Genomic DNA, 21110 nt, shown 5'->3' on the forward strand with positions numbered 1-21110 from the left:
AAAAACATTTTAGGAAAAACAACACATATTTAGTACAACTAATTGACTTATTTTCTTAATCTCTTCAAATTAGTTAACTAGCTCTTATAATTAAGACAGGAGGTAGTATTAAGAAACTTAGTTGAACTAATTAGTTGCAATAGATATTGTTTCCTCTAAAATATTTTTACTAATTATGAAATATTTAATATGTACAACTATTATAAAAACTATTCTGAAAAAATAAATAAATATGAGACACTAAATTAAGATCTTATACTATCTCTGATCCTAATTATAAAAACTAATTAACTAATTTAAAAAAATTAAGAAAATAAATGAGTTATTTATAATAAAAAGGTATTGTCTTTCCTAAAATATCATTACTAATTAAATGTAATAGTTAGAACTGTCATTATTAAAAAGATTATCTTAAAAAAAATACTTAAATATAAAAAACAAAGTGAATTAGAATATTATATTTAGAACCAAAATAAAAATTAGACAAAGTCTTGTATTAAAAACAGAAAGTAGTATTTAAAATCAAATTAAATACCAAATTAGCATTTATATTAAAAACCAAAAGTATTATTTTGTAATTATCATTTGGCAGATGGACATGCTCTCCCCTGCTAAAGCCAAGGCGGTAGCCGGCGGGCAGTAATTTGTGAGGAAGTACAAGTGAACTAAGATCCTAAACAGTAAAAACCAGTACTCGGCTAAGACTGGAATTTACTACCCCCTGGTTTCAACTGGGGCCCATTAATTTAAAAGAGCCCGGATTTTTCAGGACTCAAACTGCCTCCATCACCCGTCAGAAACACTTTCACTAACGAATTCTGAATTCATCAAATAATTTACAAATTGAAAAATAGGGAGAAATAACACAGAAAGCAAGGAAAAGAATAACAACATTAAGAGGATATATACACACATTTACCAAATTGACATTATTCGCCTAAGCCTCCAACCATAATACGCAGGATTTTCTTCCCGCCGAGTGCAACGCTCAACAAATGGAGACTAATGAATATATAACGTATACACTATTTAGCAGAATGCAACACCCTACCAATATTTCCAAATGTATTCACACGGGCCGCGGACTGTAGAAGCATCACATGGTAATCCAACTGCAGGTAATATGCGTGATAGTCCTCAAGCATGTTCTTGAACCAGCTAGATGCCTCGAAAATTATCATGGAGACCATGTAGATTCATCTTGCTTGAGTGTTGTCATCAGCATAGACAGATACACACGCATCCGCGGCACCAGCTGCGAGCAATAATTGGTAAGGGTGGAAATTGAGGCAGCTCACAGCACCAATTTTCTGGGCCATTAGGGTAGGGTAGTATCGAATTGTGCCGAGTATATCACCCTCTAGGCTGAAGACTTTGATTAGTTGTTTTGCGGAGCCACTGGCAATAATTGGAGCATGTCTATGTACAGCTAGAGCTGTGAGCGAGCCCCTGTGAGCTTCAATGGTGAGATAGGCACGTTTATGACTTCTTATATCAAGAAATTGGATATCCCCAGCCTGAGAAGCACTAACAATCTGAAGGAAAAATAAATGCCACATGATGTCATCATTATTTTCAACAAAATCCATGGACCATAAGTAGCAATTCCTACCTAAAATTTATATGATACATGTTAATTTACAAAGTATGAAACTGGCAAAGATCATCATTTTACCTTTCCCGGGTCTAGACCTGGTTGGAAGCCAATCCCGACAACTCTTCCCACTCCGTGAGTATGTGGGTGTGATGCACAGACAAGCCTAAGAAACATTGATGTCATTACAGAGAAACAGCTAGGTAAGAGACTGAGGCATATCTAAACTGAAGTTTCTGAATTCACAAAATTTAAATTCAACAAGCAGAATATATTTCTAGGTGCATATTATAAACCATGACAATAAAGAAATATTGCAGATGCTTATGCCGCTTAATTTAATCTCATGCTGGGAACCCATCAACATTTGTATCACGGAAGAATCTTCTATATGAGGTGCTTACATTTCAGGTGTCCTGACATCATAAATCCTGACAGAGCCATCTACAAAACCAGCTGCAAATTGCCCCCCATGAACTTGAGATGCAGCCTATAACATAAATACATCAACAAAATGACAGAAACATGAATGTCAATCAATGATTCCTAATAAAAATGTCAGAACTCATATTTCCAGATTTAATTAGCAAGTTAGATCTAAGGAATCGAAACTAGTGTGTGGAAATCTCAACCGTCCACCCTTTAGTATATGGTTGATTGTTATGCCAAAACAATAGAACCAGTCGTGGCCCAGAAATAACTGCCACTGTCTTGCAAATGTAAGGCTTACCAAAGCTGAGATATTGCAATCTGATGACGAAGCTATAGTATTAACAAGCTGCTCTTTGTCCAGATCCCAAAGCAATGTAGACATCTCATTTGAAGCATACTAACAAATATAACAAGGAATAAGATCAAAACATATGAATATAACATAGGGGTAGAAATCTAGGTTTATTGTACTTCCTCTGGTCCTAAATGTAAGACCCATTTTGTAGTTACACTGCAAAATAGGTTTTACATTTAGAATTGGAGTAGTAGTTAATTTGAGGAGGGGGCAGGAAAACACCCCACATTCCCTTAGAGAATACCATACCAGATAACCGCTTTGCTGTTGCCAATCAACAACAACATTCATACTTCGCATGCCCGGTTTATGGCCATGGATGGAAGAGAAAGCAGTGACAAGCTTTTGTTTACCCTTCAATGTATAGTCTTTCCAAATTCGAATGTTTCCATCCACTGCACAAACACAAATGCATTAAGTAAACATTCCAACAACACTCTTGACAGGAGAAGGTACAACAAACAACAGTAAATGTTACATGAAGCGGCTAGAAGCAAACTATCATCAAGTTCATTCACTAGGCAGAGCTTAGAAATTCCTTTATCAGCAAAATCATGATTGTCAAAACTGTTGAGAAGTGCAGCCTCTGCATAATTCCATATCCTGTGGCACATTCAAAAAACCTTGTCAGTAAAAATAAAAACCAAGACGGCATAACACAACAAAACCTACATTCATTGACAAATGAAACCTAAACAGCAATGAATTCCAAAGATTTTCAAAATGGTTTGTTTTCTGCTCATGTCGCCTGTCTTTATACCTAGTGTTAGTCAAACATATAATGCTAAAAATACTGCAAACCCTTCTTTATTTATTTTCTCTTTTGGGGAAGAAAGATGAAAACTTAAATTAGCACAGAAGAACATAAACAAGATTTTATTTTTTTTCTTTTTTTAAAAGATATTTATAGTCCCCTTCCTGTGCAACACAGTTACTTAGAACCCCCCTCTTAAGTTCTGCATCCATTGCCCCAAAAAATTTTTACGCATAAGAAACCCCAAATAACATACCCCACTTTGAAAATAATAACAGAAAACCATGTATACCTGATCCGTTCATTTTCATCCGCAGCCATCACTATAGGGGAGAAAGGATGCATCAATGTTCTTTGTGTACCCTTTGTGTCCCATTTAGCAATTGGATTTGTTAGCCTGCTAACAGCTGACCAGAATAGAATGCCATCAGCCCTCTATTCAAGAGCATCTAAAGTACGTGACTGATTGACTAAAGTAAATCAACATAATACAAACCGGAATGTTGGCATTTTGATATGTGCTCCAACGCAATTTTTTCCCTCTCTTCTCTTCTAGATAATACTTCTTCACAATCATCTGCTGCCGTTAATAGTGGCTTGGAGAAGTGACCACAACTCCAATTGTATATGGTTGATTGTGGAAGAAAACTACGATCAGAAGTAGCAGATGTTCTGCCAGAACCAAGAAGAGGATCAGCTAATCCAGAGTCTGGAGAATTCATAAGGTGGGGCCTGAACTCCAACGAGCATACTCTCCGCATTCCAGTTATGTAATTTGGGCGAGGGGGGCTCACTGGGGGAGTTCTGAAGGTTAGAGGCAAATGACCTAACAGAATAGCATGCACAAGTAAACAGTAAATGATACATTTTTGACGTACTTGTCAGAAAAATCAATCAGTGCAAATAGAAACTCTCTTGACTTAAAATTAGAAATGATCGCACATGATGAAAGTTGAAAGACAAGGGAGAGATCTACCTCCGTTCATATCCAACCAAGAGAATGACCGAGCTAATCCTGCAATACTAGGAGATGCTGCAGCTTCACTAGTCCGAATAGCAGTAGACTTAAATGGTTTTGCTACCACTTGTTCAATCCCAATTATTGACAGTACCCGACGACCAAGGTTGCAATGCGTGGAGATGGATCTTTTGCTAATGTATACATAGCAATTATACATTGTGAATACAGTGCATTGTCTAAGGGTTTTGGTCCGGAGTGGTCCAGCACTCCATTCAGTACTCCTGAATCAGAATGTTGAGAAGAGTCATCAGATAATGGAGAACCATGCATCATTCCAGAACTTGCTAGGGGACTGCTAGAAGAGACTCGTCCATCTCGAACTAATGTAGAATTGTCATTCCCAACCCTCAAAATAGGACCAATTTGAGATGCAACAATACTTCCATGGGGCATATGTCGGTTTTGGCTTGGATATCCACCACCTGAACTTCTTATATGCAACAATGAAGGTAAGGTGTTGAACAAAGAATTAGTCTGCGGCTTCCAACATGCAGCAGCAATGGACTTTAGGTGCTTGTTATGGCCAAAGGCAAAGCGTGCCAGAGCTGATAATTGAAAGAAAAAGGAGTTACTAAGACTTATTGGTGAAACTACTATCCGCCCCCCCCCCCCAAAAAAAAAAGGATGCATACAAACAGAACAGGTAAGCAAATTCACTCGATACTCTCATACATGCGAAAAATAAAATTCGGAAGAACATAGCACAGCAAACAACACATGTAGGTTATGCCAGCTAATGTTATAAAGAATCTCTTCAATTTTTTTTCCACTTTTAAATTTTGAAACAGCTAGCTATCCAAAAAAACAGTTGATTATGAACAATTGGCAGGAATTGGAAAAAAAAAAAAACAAAATAAGTTCCAGAATCGATACTCATCAAAGCATAGGAACATGCAAACCTTTAAAAATGAGCACTGAAAATGGATTTATAATCTCTGATCCTTGATCACTTACCAACAGCTACCTCCGCCCTCACCAATGGACTCCCATCCGAAGCAACACTCAAGAGACTTTTGACTATACTAACTTCAGCCCTAAACTTTTCATCGTCATCACATTCTTCATCCCCTTCAACACTTTCGCTACAAGAGTCGAATCCCACATCAAGAAGGGTTCCAAGCGCAAAAACAGCAGAAGCCCTGACCTGAGACCGAACAAACCATATGACTGAAGAATTGATCTAAATTAAATTAAAATACACATAAAAAGATATGCATATGGTAATTAAAAAAGGTATTAAAGTAAACCTCTGGCTGGGGTTCAGACAGTAGAGGTGCAGATATAGAAGGAGCATCTGCCTGCAAGCCTATTATCTGGGCCTCCGTGAAGTCCTCCCAAAGTTTGCCCAGACAAAGGCATAGCCACTGAAGGAATAAAGGTTCAGTTTGTGTATCACTGGGAGAACTCTGCAGGTGCCTCAGACAAACATGGATCAGACCAGCTTCAATACAAGCTTCTTGGCCTCGCCTGTGTCCATCCACAATAACGGCCAAGACAAAAGCAGCCATTGCACGTTGCTCTGGATATGCTTCCACACTATCAAGAAACTTGATATGACCTCCATCCTTCACTAGATCAACCTGACATGACTAAAACCCAACAACAGGAAGAATGATTTCAGGAAGACAAAGCCAATGAAAGAGAGCTATGCCAAATAGAAGAAAACCAAAAAAGAGGAAGAGATTGAAGATGTGCAATTATATTAACTATAAAGCATCAATTTACTGTATAGTTCAGCATAAACAAGGTGATATGATATTGTAATTGTTGGAAAGACAAAGCCCAAGGCCCAAGTCAAATAAACTTAGTGTTACTTGTTAAGTAGGTTTTTAGTTTACTCATTTATCTTTTCCGTCTTAGATCAGATAGGGATAGATAGCAATATCCTATCTTGAGTTATCCTTGTTCGGTTATATATATGATGTATTCCTACTCATTCAATATACAATAAAAGATAGAATCATTCCGTCAACTTCATGGTATCAGAGCAGGTGCGATTTCGGCCCTGTGTATCGCAATTTAGAGAAGACGCATGAAGCCGCCCTGCGACCAGAGGGACTCGGCGAACTCGGCGACGTGTCGGGGACCTGTACCAGCGACCTGAAATCTCCTCGCGATCAGAACGATTCGGCAACCTCGGCGACGTGAACCAACACTAACCCGCGACCCGTGACCCGCGACCCGCGACCCGAGGTTCTCGGCGAACCCTTCGACGCGAACCCACAGTGACTACTGTTCCTCGACGCACCCAGAAGTTGCGACTTGAAGACGAACTCGGCGACGTGAACAACACTGACTCGCGACCAGAGCTACTCGGCGAACTCGGCGACGTGAACCTACAGCGGCCACTGTTCTTCGACGCACCCAGAAGCAGACGACAATGACACTTGAGGAATTTCCACCCCTGTTCGGATCAATGAGACGCACTGGAGGAAATTCCAACTCGCCACCCACGGCACTGACAACAGGTATATCATCACAGCAATCCGTTTCCTCTTCATCTATGGGAACCGAGTCGGTAACCTCTAATGAGACACAACAAATGATAATTGCCCATAAATTAAATGGAAGCAATTACCTACAGTGGTCTCAAAGCGTTCTCATGTATTTAAGAGGAAGAAGAAAGGAGGAATATATCACGGGAGAAGCCCCACAGCCAAAAACCGGGTGATAGTAATTATAATACATGGTTTGCTGAGAACAACCTTGTAATGACTTGGCTGTGTAACTCGATGACTGTAGAGATTAGTGAAGGCTACCTACTTGCTAATACAGCAAAAGAGATATGGGACGCAGCAAGAAGAACCTATTCTGCCATAGACAACACTGCAGCACTCTTTCATATCAAGAAACTGCAAAGAGAACTAAAACAGGGTTCTATGACTGTAACTCAGTACTATACTGCCCTTACGCGCTTGTGGCAGCAACTGGACATGTTTGATGTCCATGAATGGAGTTGCAGTAGTGATGCTCAATTATTTAGAAAAATAGTTGAGAAAGAAAGGACCTATGAATTTTTGCTCGGCTTGATAGATGCATTTGAAGACGTGAGAGGAAGAATTATGGGACTGAAGCCACTGCCATCGTTGTTTGAAGCATTCAACATGGTAAAATGTGAAGAGAGCAGGAAGCAACTCACTCAGAATGTATTTACGCCATCAGAAAACTCTGCCTTGACAGTGCAAGGCAGTAATGTACCTGAACCAAGAGGAAGGAAGAATTCAAAAGGCTGGTGTGATCATTGCAACAAAAATGGTCATACGAGGGACATATGCTGGAAGCTGCACGGCAAACCGGCTAATCTAAAACAAAGAAGAAGACCTGAAAGCAAGAGCTATTCTGCAGTAGTTGATGAGGAGAAGAATGGAGAAACCTTAAGCCGGGAAGAATTACAAGTACTCAAACGGATCCTTGAGAGACACAATAACTCATCCGTAACTCCAAAGGCAAATCTGGTAAAGTCAGGTAATTCTATCATAGCTCTAAACGCCATAATGACCAATGATAACACTTGGATCGTTGACTCAGGAGCTACAGATCATATGACCGGTAATAAATCCTTATTCCAAACTTTAAAGTATTGTCACCACGAGAACCTAAAGGTGAAAGTTGCAAATGGAATATTTTCCAAAGTCTGTGGTGTTGGAACTGTCAAAATTCTTGAGAAATTAGAACTGCAGAATGTTTTATTTGTCCCAGAACTGGCATGTAATTTGCTTTCAGTAAGCAAAGTAACCAAGAGTCATCAATGTAGAGTGATTTTTGACGATGTTGGTTGTGTTTTTCAGGATTTGACAGCGAAGAGGAGGATTGGCATTGCTAAGGAATGGGATGGACTCTATTATCTTGAAGGCCCAGATAAATATGTGAGCAAGGCATTATTTAGTTCAGATTCTTTGAATAAAGATGTATTACTTTGGCACTCTAGGCTAGGCCACCCCAATTTTGGTTATATGAAACACTTGTTCCCAGACTTATTTAATAAAAATTCAGCTCCTTTTTTGTGTGAAACCTGTCAGCTTGCCAAACAAACAAGAACCTCCTATCCTAAACAATCTTATAAACCAACAGCACCATTCACCCTAATACACAGTGACATTTGGGGACCCACGAGAATTAAATCAACCTCTAATGCTAGGTGGTTTGTAACTTTTATTGATGACCACACTCGAGTGACTTGGGTATACTTGATGAAAGAAAAATCTGAAATTCTTAGAGTCTTCAAAGGTTTCCATGCTTTTATAAAAACTCAATTTCAAGGGGTAATTAAAATATTAAGAAGTGACAATGGGCGAGAATACCTTAGTACAGCCTTTAAGGAATTCCTGGACCAGCAAGGAATCCACCATCAAACTTCATGTACTTACACACCGCAACAAAATGGGATTGCTGAGAGAAAAAACCGACACCTCCTAGAAATAACTCGAGCCATTATGATTGCCCGAAATGTTCCAAACTCATTCTGGGGAGAAGCCATTCTCACTGCAACCTACCTGATCAATAGAATGCCCTCGAGAGTCCTGAATTACCAAACCCCTATACAAAAATTGCTTGAAACCTACCCTAGTTCACCCTTAGTCTCGGACATTCCCTTGAAAGTATTTGGCTGTGTGGTATACATACACCATAATGATGGTAACAAGCTTGAGCCCCGAGCACTAAAATGTATCTTTCTTGGTTATTCCCCGTCTCAAAAGGGATATCGATGTTATTGTCCGACAACAAAAAGGATCTATGTCACTAAAGATGCTGTTTTTTCTGAGGACGACGCCTATTATCCCAAAATACCCATTCAGGGGGAGAATTATAACGAATGGCTAACTCCAGATTCACTGCAACACACCTAAACATCGACATCCCTACCAATTCACCTACTACTGTCCCTGAACCTGAGCCAATAAACAATCTTGAATCAACAATCCCACAACACCAGAACTCTCAACCTAACCACACCAACTTGGGAACAAGTGCGGAACAGCAGCAAAACACTGAGTCAGATGATGCAGATGAGCAACAAGAAAATAGAGTCCCTTCCACTCCAAGGCATAACCAGGACTCTGACCCAATGTTAAATCCTGATGATCTTGGTTGGCCTATTGCTCTCAGAAAAGGTGTAAGATCTTGTACTCAGCATCCAATTAGTAAATTTATTTCATATGAAAAATTATCACCAAAAATGCAGGCATTTACTACAAATCTCTCAAATGAGAGAATACCAAGGACATTCCATGAGGCAATTGAGAACCCAAATTGGAAGCAGGCTGTTAAAGAAGAATTGGAAGCTTTGAAGAAAAACAAAACATGGGAAGTTACTGATTTGCCCCCAGGAAAGAAGACAGTGGGTTGCAGATGGGTATTTACCATAAAATACAATCCAGATGGAAGCATAAGTAAGTACAAGGCCAGGCTTGTAGCCCGGGGATATACACAGTCTTACGGAATCGACTATCAGGAAACCTTTGCCCCAGTAGCAAAACTCAACACCATTAAGGTCCTCCTATCAGTAGCAGCAAATCTAGAATGGCCTCTCTACCAGCTAGATGTGAAAAACGCTTTTCTAAATGGGGATCTCGAAGAGGAAGTATATATGGAGATACCAGCCGGATTACAGAATTCCAGTAATCGTTCTCCAAAGGTGTGTAAACTGCAGAAGTCATTGTATGGGCTGAAACAATCCCCTCGGGCTTGGTTTGGGAGATTTTCTCGTACCATGAAAAAAATGGGATACTCACAAGGCCAGTCAGATCATACCCTATTCATAAGGCATGCAGGCAACCGAATAACTGTCCTTATAGTATATGTGGATGATATTGTAATTACAGGAAATGATGAGGCTACCATACAAAGACTGAAGAAATCCCTGGCAACTGAGTTTGAGATGAAGGATCTTGGACAACTAAGATATTTTCTCGGGATGGAGATCGCTAGATCTAAAAAAGGAATTAGTGTCTCCCAGAGGAAGTACACTCTTGATTTACTGCAAGAGACTGGGATGCTTGGAGCCAAACCTGCAGAAACTCCCATGGAGGCTGATTGCAACTTAGAATACAAAGCGGATGGTGTACCTGTCGACACAGGAAGGTATCAAAGGCTCGTAGGAAAACTTATCTACTTAGCCCACACTCGTCCAGATATAAGTTATGCTGTAGGGGTAGTAAGTCAATTCATGAATAAACCCCAAGAGCATCATATGGACGCGGTTCAGAGAATTCTGCACTACTTAAAAATGAATCCAGGAAAAGGATTGTTTTTTGGAAAGGATGGGTCTAGAAGTATAGAAATTTATACTGATGCAGACCATGGAAGATCTTGGTTGGATAGAAGGTCCACCACAGGGTACACTACTTTCTTGTGGGGTAACCTAGTGACTTGGCGAAGTAAGAAGCAACCTGTGGTTTCAAGAAGCAGTGCTGAAGCAGAACTAAGAGCCTTGGCTCTCGGAGTCTGTGAAGGGATCTGGATAATCAGAGTTCTAAAAGAGTTGAGACTCATACACAATGCACCAATGAAACTATGGTGTGATAGCAAGTCAGCTATAGAAATGGCTAGAAACCCTGTACATCATGACAGGACAAAACATGTTGAAATTGATAGACACTTCATCAGGGAGAAAATTGAAGAAGGCACCATTAAGTTGTCCTACGTCAGAACCAAAAGTCAAGTAGCAGATTTATTCACTAAGCCATTACCGAGGAATTCGTTTGAAGAACTAAAGAGCAAGCTGGGAATGATCAACATTTATTCTCCAGCTTGAGGGGGAGTGTTGGAAAGACAAAGCCCAAGGCCCAAGTCAAATAAACTTAGTGTTACTTGTTAAGTAGTTTTTTAGTTTACTCATTTATCTTTTCCGTCTTAGATCAGATAGGGATAGATAGCAATATCCTATCTTGAGTTATCCTTGTTCGGTTATATATATGATGTATTCCTACTCATTCAATATACAATAAAAGATAGAATCATTCCGTCAACTTCAGTAATAAATAAATAACAGAATTATATTAGTTAGAATAATAGTTAGTTACTAGCCCTCGGACTTTGCCTATATAAACAGGCTTATCTCTCATTTGTAAGTGTGCTGTATTATGATCAACCTAATAGAACTCTTTTTTCTCTTCCGTCCATTGCCTTCTACTCTCTGCCGCTTCTCTCTAATTTCCCCTATTCTCTCTGTTCCTCTTCCCTTTCCCTTCTCTCTCCCTCTCTTTCTTTTCCAATAACATAACAGCGGTATCCAGAGCCAATCTTTCCTCGGCCCTACCTACTACTCAGTTCTTTCTCCCTCATTCCCAATCAATTTCAAGTTCCATGGAGGAATGTCTCCTTAACATCAAACAAAAATTGAATTCAGTAGATGGAATACAGGGCTCCGTCAATAAATTAAAAGAGGCCCTTCTTGGCTTGTCTACGCAGCTACAAGAACTCATACAACAAAAAGACTTGCTTCATCTTTGACATTGAGGGTCCTTGGCAGAATTTAATTCTGAATTTGGTGCGATTTCCTCCAAACTCTCATTGCCTGGGGGAATGGTTGGTCGATGCTTACATCTCGGCACTGCAAGAAGACTATTTTGAACCAGTACGTCTGTTCATGCCTCGGACAATGCACGAAGCCAGCAGGAGCTCACTTTGCAATGGAAGCGCAAGAAGCACGAGGCCCAAGAGGTATTTGTTGAAATGCAAGAATCGTCTGGCATCAACGGACAACCACAGAAGAGTCCTCAAGATGTTTGTGAAGACAGCAACATCACAGGAACAACAAGTCTGAGTCTTCTTGAACCTACCCAAGGTGCATTGAGTGCGCCAGGGGAGACTAACAATGCAAAGAAAGGTACAAATAGCTTTGGGCTCACAACTTATGGCTCAGGACGAATTACATCGAGCACAATGGAGCAAAACAAAGAAGCAAAGACAAGTTCGAATGACCTTGGGGTGTCCACATAGATGTTCTTTCATGAAGGCATAAAGACTTGCACGAAGGGAGTTAGGCTCTACATGCTTGGTATTAATTTTGAGTGTCGAGTTCCAAGCATGCGGGAAAGTGCGAGAATAGCATCTGGAAGAGTTTTGAAAACCACTGACCCCATTTCAAGCTCTGTTTCTTCGAAGATGGACTCGGCTTCTTCACTTTCTTCAAGTGCCGTCTCTCTATTGACCAGAAACAATGTGAAAATCCCATCCAGTGTTAATGGGTCTTCAATATTTCCCTTTTTTGGAGGTTTACAGACTCTTTTGTCCCTCATGAGACAGGTGTGAGGATAGGAAACAGTCATCAAATGAGAGTAGGTCCCAGTTGGTGACATGCAGACGCATCTTTTGGATAAATTACCCTGTTTCCAGCACTGTTCAGCCTGCAGCTAGCACTATTCCTTCGTATATAGGATTACAGCTAGCTTGCACTTTGTTTAAGCAACAGAAGTATTTTGAATGTACACTGGATTTGGTAATATCAGATAAGCAAATGGGCTTTATCTTTCAAAAAAAAAAAGGCCCAAGTTTGTTGCTGCAATGGATTTCTCATAGTCAAGTTTTCCCTACAAGAATTTTAATTCAGATATGGTTCAGGGGAAAGTTAATCAAAATGCTTCAAGGCTCTAGGTTGACGCAAGGTTCTGTGTACCTTGACCCTTGAGGGCAAAGGTCTTTGTGGGGAGGGGGTTATTGATATGATATTTTAATAAATAAATAACAGAATTATATGAATTAGTTAGAATAATAGTTAGTTACTAGCCCTCGGACTTTGCCTATATAAACAGGCTTATCTCTCATTTGTAAGTGTGCTGTATTGTGATCAACCTAATAGAACTCTTTTTCCTCTTCCGTCCATTGCCTTCTACTCTCTCCCCCTTCTCTCTAATTTCCCCTATTCTCTCTGTTTCTCTTCCCTTTCCCTTCTCTCTCCGTCTCTTTCTTTTCCAATAACATAACACAAGGAATTAGCTGTATAGATTAATTAGGATTGTCCAATAATTTAGAAATTAGACTGGAAGTGTATTCTAATAGCCTATAGGCAAAGTACAGTTCCAAGAAAAATAAGAACCAGGTTTGCTAATAGTAGGATTCATTATAGGCTAGTAACTAGTTGAATAATGGTGGTGGGGGCAGGGGACTAGAAATCAAGTAGCACATGCCAACAACCAACACCGAAACAGCAAAACAAGTGTAGATAGGCAATATACAGCTAATGAGCTAAACACGGAAGATGGACTCACAAAGTAAAGCACTTGAGTTGAAGACCTGTAATTTATCTTAAGGATAGTTAATACCTTCAAGTCAAAATTCCTCTCAAAGACCATTTAAATAAGTTGTTTTCAACGCGACCTTGCAGATGGTACACAAGCATGGTTTTCATCCAAAGATAGTTACAAAATTAAGATATCCAAGCAAAAGTTGGAAGATCAGGCTGTAACTTTTAAAAAGCACAAATGAATAAGTGATAACTTCAGAAAGCACTAATGATAACTTATTTCTATGGTCCTTGAGAGGCATTTTAAGGTCCTTGGTGATCATTTAACCTTAATTATGGGTTGTTACTGTCAGTTTTCTCGTTAAAAAAAACAGTTAAAAAAGGTTATATAGTATGAAAGCATGAGCAGCTTCTCTGCAATCATGCCCCTTATAAAACATAGGTATCCTTCTCTGGGCCATAATTAAGTGCCTCTAGATGTACCTTATCAAGTGCAAGAATCTTCGTCCATATGAAAACAAGAATATGACGAAGTTCTGGAGTAGTTGTTTGCAACAGCTTCAAAACATAAGGAAATATTCCAACAGATAATGCCTGCACATAGAAAATTCAGCATCAATTTATGGTATCACAATCATGCAACACACAAGGAAGACAATGGCAACAAAAGGTTATGAATTAACTCAGCGGAGAGGAGTAATTACCAGTTCTACAGCCCATGGCCCCATATCAAGGAACCTTCCAAGGAGCACCAAAGCTCGAAATCTATGGCATTGACTAAGCAAAACCTGAAATCAAAATGCTTCGACATTTAAAGCATGCAAGATGCAAATGACCCAAAAAAAAAAAATTCACACAATCAAACTATAAATTCTGTAAAGGAGCAGAAACCTTGTCTTGAAAGCGCATAAACAAAAATGAAAAAAAAAGATCATTTGCCAAATAGGTTTCCCAGCATACAAGACAAATCACAGCAACACAAATACGCGTCATTAATCATCACACAGCTAACTAGCATATGATTATTAAATCTAAATACAAAAAACGAACAAGACCATTTCTGGTTCTAGTGGTAGAAACAACAAATACGCATTTTTAAAAATTTCCACCAGAATGACGTCATCAACTAAAATGAAACAATTTCCACCAAAGAAAAACACCTTATTCCATCTTACCCACCAAAACCTAATTAATGAACAGGTCCTGCCAGCTGAATTGGCAAAATCAGGCAACCTACATGACAAAAGAATTAGGAACCAAAGTGACGGTTCCAAAGGTAACATAGACCAGGTGATATGACACACCTGAAGAACTATGGGCAACTGCTCTGGAGGTTTCTTATGTTCAGAACCATGGTCAAGCCATACCTCAAATGCTGTTAACTGCTCTGTGAAAAATGTACTTGGCTGAAAAGAAAACAAATATAATCAAAACCAAGTAAGGAACAATGATGGAGAATAATCAATCCTAGATTATATTCATGATGCTTCAATACTGGAGCCATTAAAAAAATAAAAAAAATAAAAAAGCTTAAAACATGCATGGCCAGAAGGAAACTTAAAAAGCAAAACATAAACGTTGCTATACCTGAAATTCTACGTTAGGATCCTCAACTAATGAAGGGAGCTGAGAGAGGCAGAGCTCAGCAGCCATGTCCCAAGCATCCCTGCAGCATTAATTAGCAACAACGATGCCATTAATTTTCTCACAACATTGTACGGTAACATGGAAATCATCTTCAATGATATATAGATACCACATATGATGCTGATGGGTTGGCGGTAATGTCGGGTGTGAGACTGGAGAACAATTTGCGGATCGCATAATTCGCTCAGCAAGTAGGAAGTTTCGGAATAGACTGGCAACAAGCAGATCTTGTCTGAAGAGTCTCTGAAAAAGATCTGCAAAACACAATTGAATATCATGATAAGACACTCAAATGTTTAATAGATGGGGTGATGGATTACAAGGATATGCCATGCTAATTTCCTAAGCGAAGCAGCAGGGATGCATGGTACATACCATGAGGAAGAACATTCCAGGCAATTGTGTCAGTTACTGCTGTGAAAATCCAATTCAATTCGCCTAAAAGTGTCTTCCGATCATTTGGTCGGCCAGGGATCCGATCAATAAGTGAATAATCGAGGGAATCACGAAGCAACGAACGAGTGCAAAACCTAGGAAACAAATTACCACACAATGATTTATTGATAACTATAATAAATGCTTGTCTAGCACTCAAATTCTCTAGAATTAAAGGGAAGTAGATTATGAGAGAAAACAAATTAACATTTAAGTTTATCAACTAAGAAAATAAATTATAAAAGAGAAGCTTCACCATCGCAATGCCATCTTAATAGGTGTTGTGAGGCATGATGTAAACACATCAGCTGGAAATTCTGCACTCTGAGGCAAAGTCTCGTGTGCTTCGCATGCTGCAAGCATAATGCAATCCCTAGTGGAACCGGAGCTAGGAGCATTCCATTCATGAAGCTATTGGATAATAGTCCATCAATAAATTTGACACCATAGGAAAATAACAAAATCAGTTCTGTGTCTTCATAGCTTTCTTTATATACATTAATGCTCGTTAAGGCTCTGCATGAGCATGAGTACCTTGATAAAGGCATTGACAATCATCCCAGCAGCAGAGCAGTCGAATACATATATCGATGGGGTCTTCATCCAGGAATCAAGGTCACTGATTGGTAGGGGAATATACTGTGTATAACTCTGCAGCATGAATTGGAGGATGAGACCATGAGAATCGGAATTATGAGGTTCTTCTATTCGCTAGAGTAAAACATTACTTCAATCAGGGGTTGATCGGTCATATGGATAAAACTCTGCTATAAGAAATTTATCACAATAGAATTAGGATCATTTTTCCTTGCCTAAATAAAGACTAGTTTAAATTTACTGTACATTTATCGTTAAATAATGGTATTGCTAACTCCTCATTTGCGCCTATCTCCTCTCACACTTATAGTTCCTCCTTTCCCCAATCTCTTAATTCTCTCCTTTCCCTTCACTTTTCTCCCCTTACCTCTATTACTGTGGGCAAAACTAGATAATTTTTATTGCCATAAAGTACAGAATGGTTTTTATTCCTTATCATCATCCAGCCAATTTCAACATTTTCATTTTCATCTCCACCAAACAAACTAAAATTTATCTTTGGGATGGAGAAACTCTCAAAGAAAATTTGTTCATGATGGATATATAATTTCAGGTACTCATCATTTTGAATTTCTATTCGTCTACTGAGCTTACATCACTTGTTCACAACCAAAACAGGATAAGATGATCTCTCAAATATTGAACCCAAACTAAGAACTAAAAGTAAGACTTCAACCTTATTGAAGACCCAAATTTCACCATTTGCGGTTGGTCTGGGCACGCCGTGTCCATTGTAATGGAATAAAACTCTTTCCATCTTTGCATATTTACGACATGTAGTACAAAGCTTCTTCACCTCATCTACTGTAGGATCAAGTTGACACTTATAACGGGCCTGATGATAAACCCAAAAAGTTATTAAAAAATCAGCTTTGAAAAGTAATATGAGAGATGAGGTTAGTCATATGTTCCCACCTTAGGTTGCCACCTTTCATACTGACTGCTCAAGTTTTTTCCAATTGATTCTAATGCCTTTTGAGGTGCCATGGAAAAAGGATCTGCAGTATGGATAAAGATAAGAATTGGACAAGAATAAATCAGATCACCTCAATGAGAACATATACGTCAACAAGAAATCCTAAGGACCCTATTGTTTATTTGGTTTTAATCTCAATAATTACAAAAAATAAATATGCAAATCAATGAAGTTCCCAAGTATGACAATCTTGATTGTAAACTACTAGATTTTTAGTCACTTGTATTGCATTCCTTTGCAATTAACAATGCATGAATACATTTATTGGTTAAAAATGAAAAAGAAAACAATGCACTACAATAGAAAAGGAGAAACATTGTTTTATTCATTTCAGACTATCCATATCGGTGACATCATTATATTCAGTTTTAAACAGTTTATCTAGCATTACTCATTAATAAATAAGAGGCATACAAATAACACAAAGATACTAAGGTTAGCAATAAAAAATACCAAAACTCAAGAAGTAGTTGGGCAACAAGTAAAAACATGCTGCAACATAAAATAAGTGCAAAGAAGCAGCAAATAGACATATGCTTTGGTGCAAGAGGGCACTTACAAGGTATTGATTTTTACTGATAAAAAAGGGAACAGGTAAAACGAAGTAATGAGTTTAAGACAAAGATGGAAGAAAAAGCGAACAAAATAATACAAGGAACCAGAAGCAATTTCCAAACACTACCGAAGCACAACAAAGATGCCTAAGTCTCAAAGACAGATGAAACATAATTGTATGAACCAGAAAAAATTAAAACTAAGAATACAAATAAGGCCAGCAGAAAGAAAAGAGACCTATCCAGCACTCCATTCTGGCACAGGGTGATATCTTAATTACATCAGGTGGGTCAACACTAATGTTTAAACATAATACTAGAGCTACACATCCAGTCTTCATCTGCACCACAAAATCAGGGGTTAAATCGAAACAGACTTCTCAGCATATATAACATCTATAAGCATTTCCAAAAGCATCATAACATCAAAAGGAAACAAATGGAAAACACTTTCCAATGTTTAGCAGCACATAAGAAGAGGTGGAGGGAAAAGTAACCTTGGAAAACAAGGCACTTATTTGTTATTTACTACCAATTATACCCCATTATTATTATGTCTCCTTTTATCATGGAAGACAAGGCGCTTATTTGTTATTCAGCACCACTTATACCCCCATTATTAGTATGTCTCTTTTTCTCATGGAAAACAAGGCACTTATTTATTATTTAGTCTCAATTATACCCCCATTATTAATATGTCTCTTTTCATTACTTCTTTTATGTAGAGGCACGAGGATCACTCCGTGCCACACCCTCTTTCTCTTTTACATTCCCTCCTGGAGATTCTGTGTACCAAACATACCCTTCTATTGATAAATTACTTTGATTAGAAACTATAAAACATGTCAGCAACACCTTTGTTCCCTCATAAAATTACCCCATTTCATCAATTTAAAATGAGAAGCAATTTTAAGAAGATTCTAAACAGTGCAATTCCCCCTTCCCCAAACACACAAACAAAACACCACGAAACAAAACATAAATGGGAAAGCCAAGGTAGGAAACCTTCAACGAAGAGGGCAACCAACTGGGTTTCTTATACAGAACTCAAATATATTGTGCTAGGAAGGGGCCAGGCAGTCTCAAGATAGAACTCACCACTTGCTTGGAATATACGAGCAAGTTAAATTATTAAAGGCCACTACCATTTATCAGTTTATTAAATGGGCAACTCCTTCATTAACAGGTTATATCCATATGTTGAAAGAAATCCTTAGAAATTAATACACTAAAACATAGCGTTGCGTGATTTCCACTGTTCTTCCAGAGATGCAGAAATCCATCAATACAGGTGGTTGCCATCACTTCACTGAATCAAGCGCTTATAATCAAGTAGCCTCAAATTGATTAACAAATGCAGAATATTTAGCTTGGACTCAAGAGAGAAAAGTTGCTTGGTTGAAAAATCTCAAACCAAAATACGAAAATAGTTTGATATAATTGGACTGCAACAGATCACTTGATTCCCAAATTTAATGAGGCCATTCCAATGCAATACCAATTACAAGGAGCAAGATACTTTTTTATAGTTGTAGATGAGTACACTTGCCCTATATCATTTTTCACAAAAACTGATATAATTATTTATTTTTTGAAAAGTTTTGAAGAATTTAATTTACAAGATTCAACAGCCAAGATAAAAGAGAAGATTCAGGTACTTCTCATGACTCTTTTCACCCAATTGCCATTTGATGACTACCGCAATATATTATTGCACCATCCCAACTCAGTCGAATAAAATTCTTAACAGAGCAAAAAAGGGGAAATTGATGAATTCTGAACAATTATAAACATAAGTAGTTAATTATTACAAGTCATTCAAGCATCCTAGGAAGAATCAATCATACCATGCTACAAGTTTTTTCACTCTTGAAATAAAGCAAGTGCACTAATATTTGGCTGCCTTAATTGAAAAGTCAGAATCCATTCCAAAAAAATGTAAGAAATCTTATCCTCCAGCAGATATATTCAGTTTATAGTGAGTTCATTGGCCAGGTAGAACCCAAGAAATTATAAATTTAGTCTCAATAAAGGCCTCCTGAATGCGCGCATATTCTGGTTATGTATATTCGGTGAAATCAGAATTTTCTACAGGTTGAATGCTGCATCCTCACGAGTATTTCATGCCTACACAAACTAAACTAAGGAATTCAACCACTGTAATGGATGACTGAATAGTCTTGATATCAAAGCAGGGGCCTCTTTTACGTACATGAGAAAAATTGCGATACCACCACTGTCAAGCGAGTAAACCGTTAACCATGACACCTTAATGGCTCGGAAATGCTCAATGAAGCTTAAAAACTTATTGGATCAACTGACCACTTCAACAATGAAGTGGATACATGAGCAATTAAGATCGAAGAAATGTTGCTCATTCTTTAATTCTGAGCTGCCATCAGAAAATAATGAATTGAGCGGGAGAATCTTACTCTTTCCTTAGGTCGCCATTTCGAGACCAGCCCACTTTCTGAGGGACCTGTGGGTACAGAGGTCTCAAACGCCTCGTGTCGAAGCTCACATAATACAACAGTCTGTGGTAAATAGGCCATGGTTGTTGAGGTGGACAGCGCGGCATTAACATAACTACTACTCGCAGCCTCTGTATTCCTTCCGTGCGACCCCAAGTCACTATCTTCAGGGGTTGATGATATATAATCGTCCAGGTGGTTCGACACCACCACGACCGGGGATTGAGAAAATGGAGATGTCATTATGTCACCCAATGCCATCCAAATCCAAAACCCTTGAACAACTAAACCAGCCTACATCTGCTCCTTCAACTTTGTCCTAACCAGACAACCATAAACAACGCGAAGAAGAAAGCTAAGCTCTATCGAAAGCTCTATGATCGGGAAAGCTGGGAGAACGGGCCGGGAGGCGGGAGCTAATCAACAAAGCCGCTCAACCAGCGGCGCATAGACATTCGCGAAAGTAAGGAGAGGGACTCCAGCTCGGATACCGTTAGAAAGCGCGAGGACGGCGTCTGAAAACCCTAGAAACCCTAGTTGATGAAGGAGAAGATGGAGGCGCATAGAACAGTGGCTGCACTCTCCGGTAACCCAGTTCTGCGAAGCGGGCATAAAATGAGATTTTCCAAATTGCGTGCGTGCGAGCTTTGGTGCTTTATCATGTTTTGTCTCCCTCTTTTCCTCATGATCATCGTTCAATTTGCCATTATTTTATTAATTAATTATTAATAATTGTTAATTCAACTGATACCTTTTGCTCTTAATGGTTTCCTAAATATTTTATACAAATGTAATATCAATCATTTTAACGAATAGTACATAAAAACATAAAAATAAAATTATGTAAAGTTATGGGAAGAGTAAAAAAGTCACTTGTCAATTATATTATATATATGTGTATATATAACCAACAACAAATCGCGTTACTGGCCATTACATTTCAACGAGGTTTTGAGTTTGGATTTGGTATCAACATGCTTAGGAGTATATGTTTAAACTGTACTCCCTCCGATTTTATATAAAAACTTTAAGGGTATGTTTGGCTCAATGAAAGAAAGAAGAAGGAGGAAGGATTTTAATGGAAGGAAGG

At 38.6% G+C, this 21110-nt stretch overlaps 1 pseudogene; it reads right to left on the reverse strand.

The window, feature by feature from the left end:
* Positions 1 to 809: 809 nt before the first annotated feature.
* Positions 810 to 20281, reverse strand: LOC114763185 (regulatory-associated protein of TOR 1-like; annotated as a pseudogene).
* Positions 20282 to 21110: the final 829 nt, after the last annotated feature.

Source organism: Neltuma alba, unplaced genomic scaffold, assembly GCF_004799145.2.
Source record: "Neltuma alba isolate B1F8T4 unplaced genomic scaffold, ASM479914v2 tig00011265_pilon, whole genome shotgun sequence".
NCBI classification, from domain to species: Eukaryota; Viridiplantae; Streptophyta; class Magnoliopsida; order Fabales; family Fabaceae; genus Neltuma; species Neltuma alba.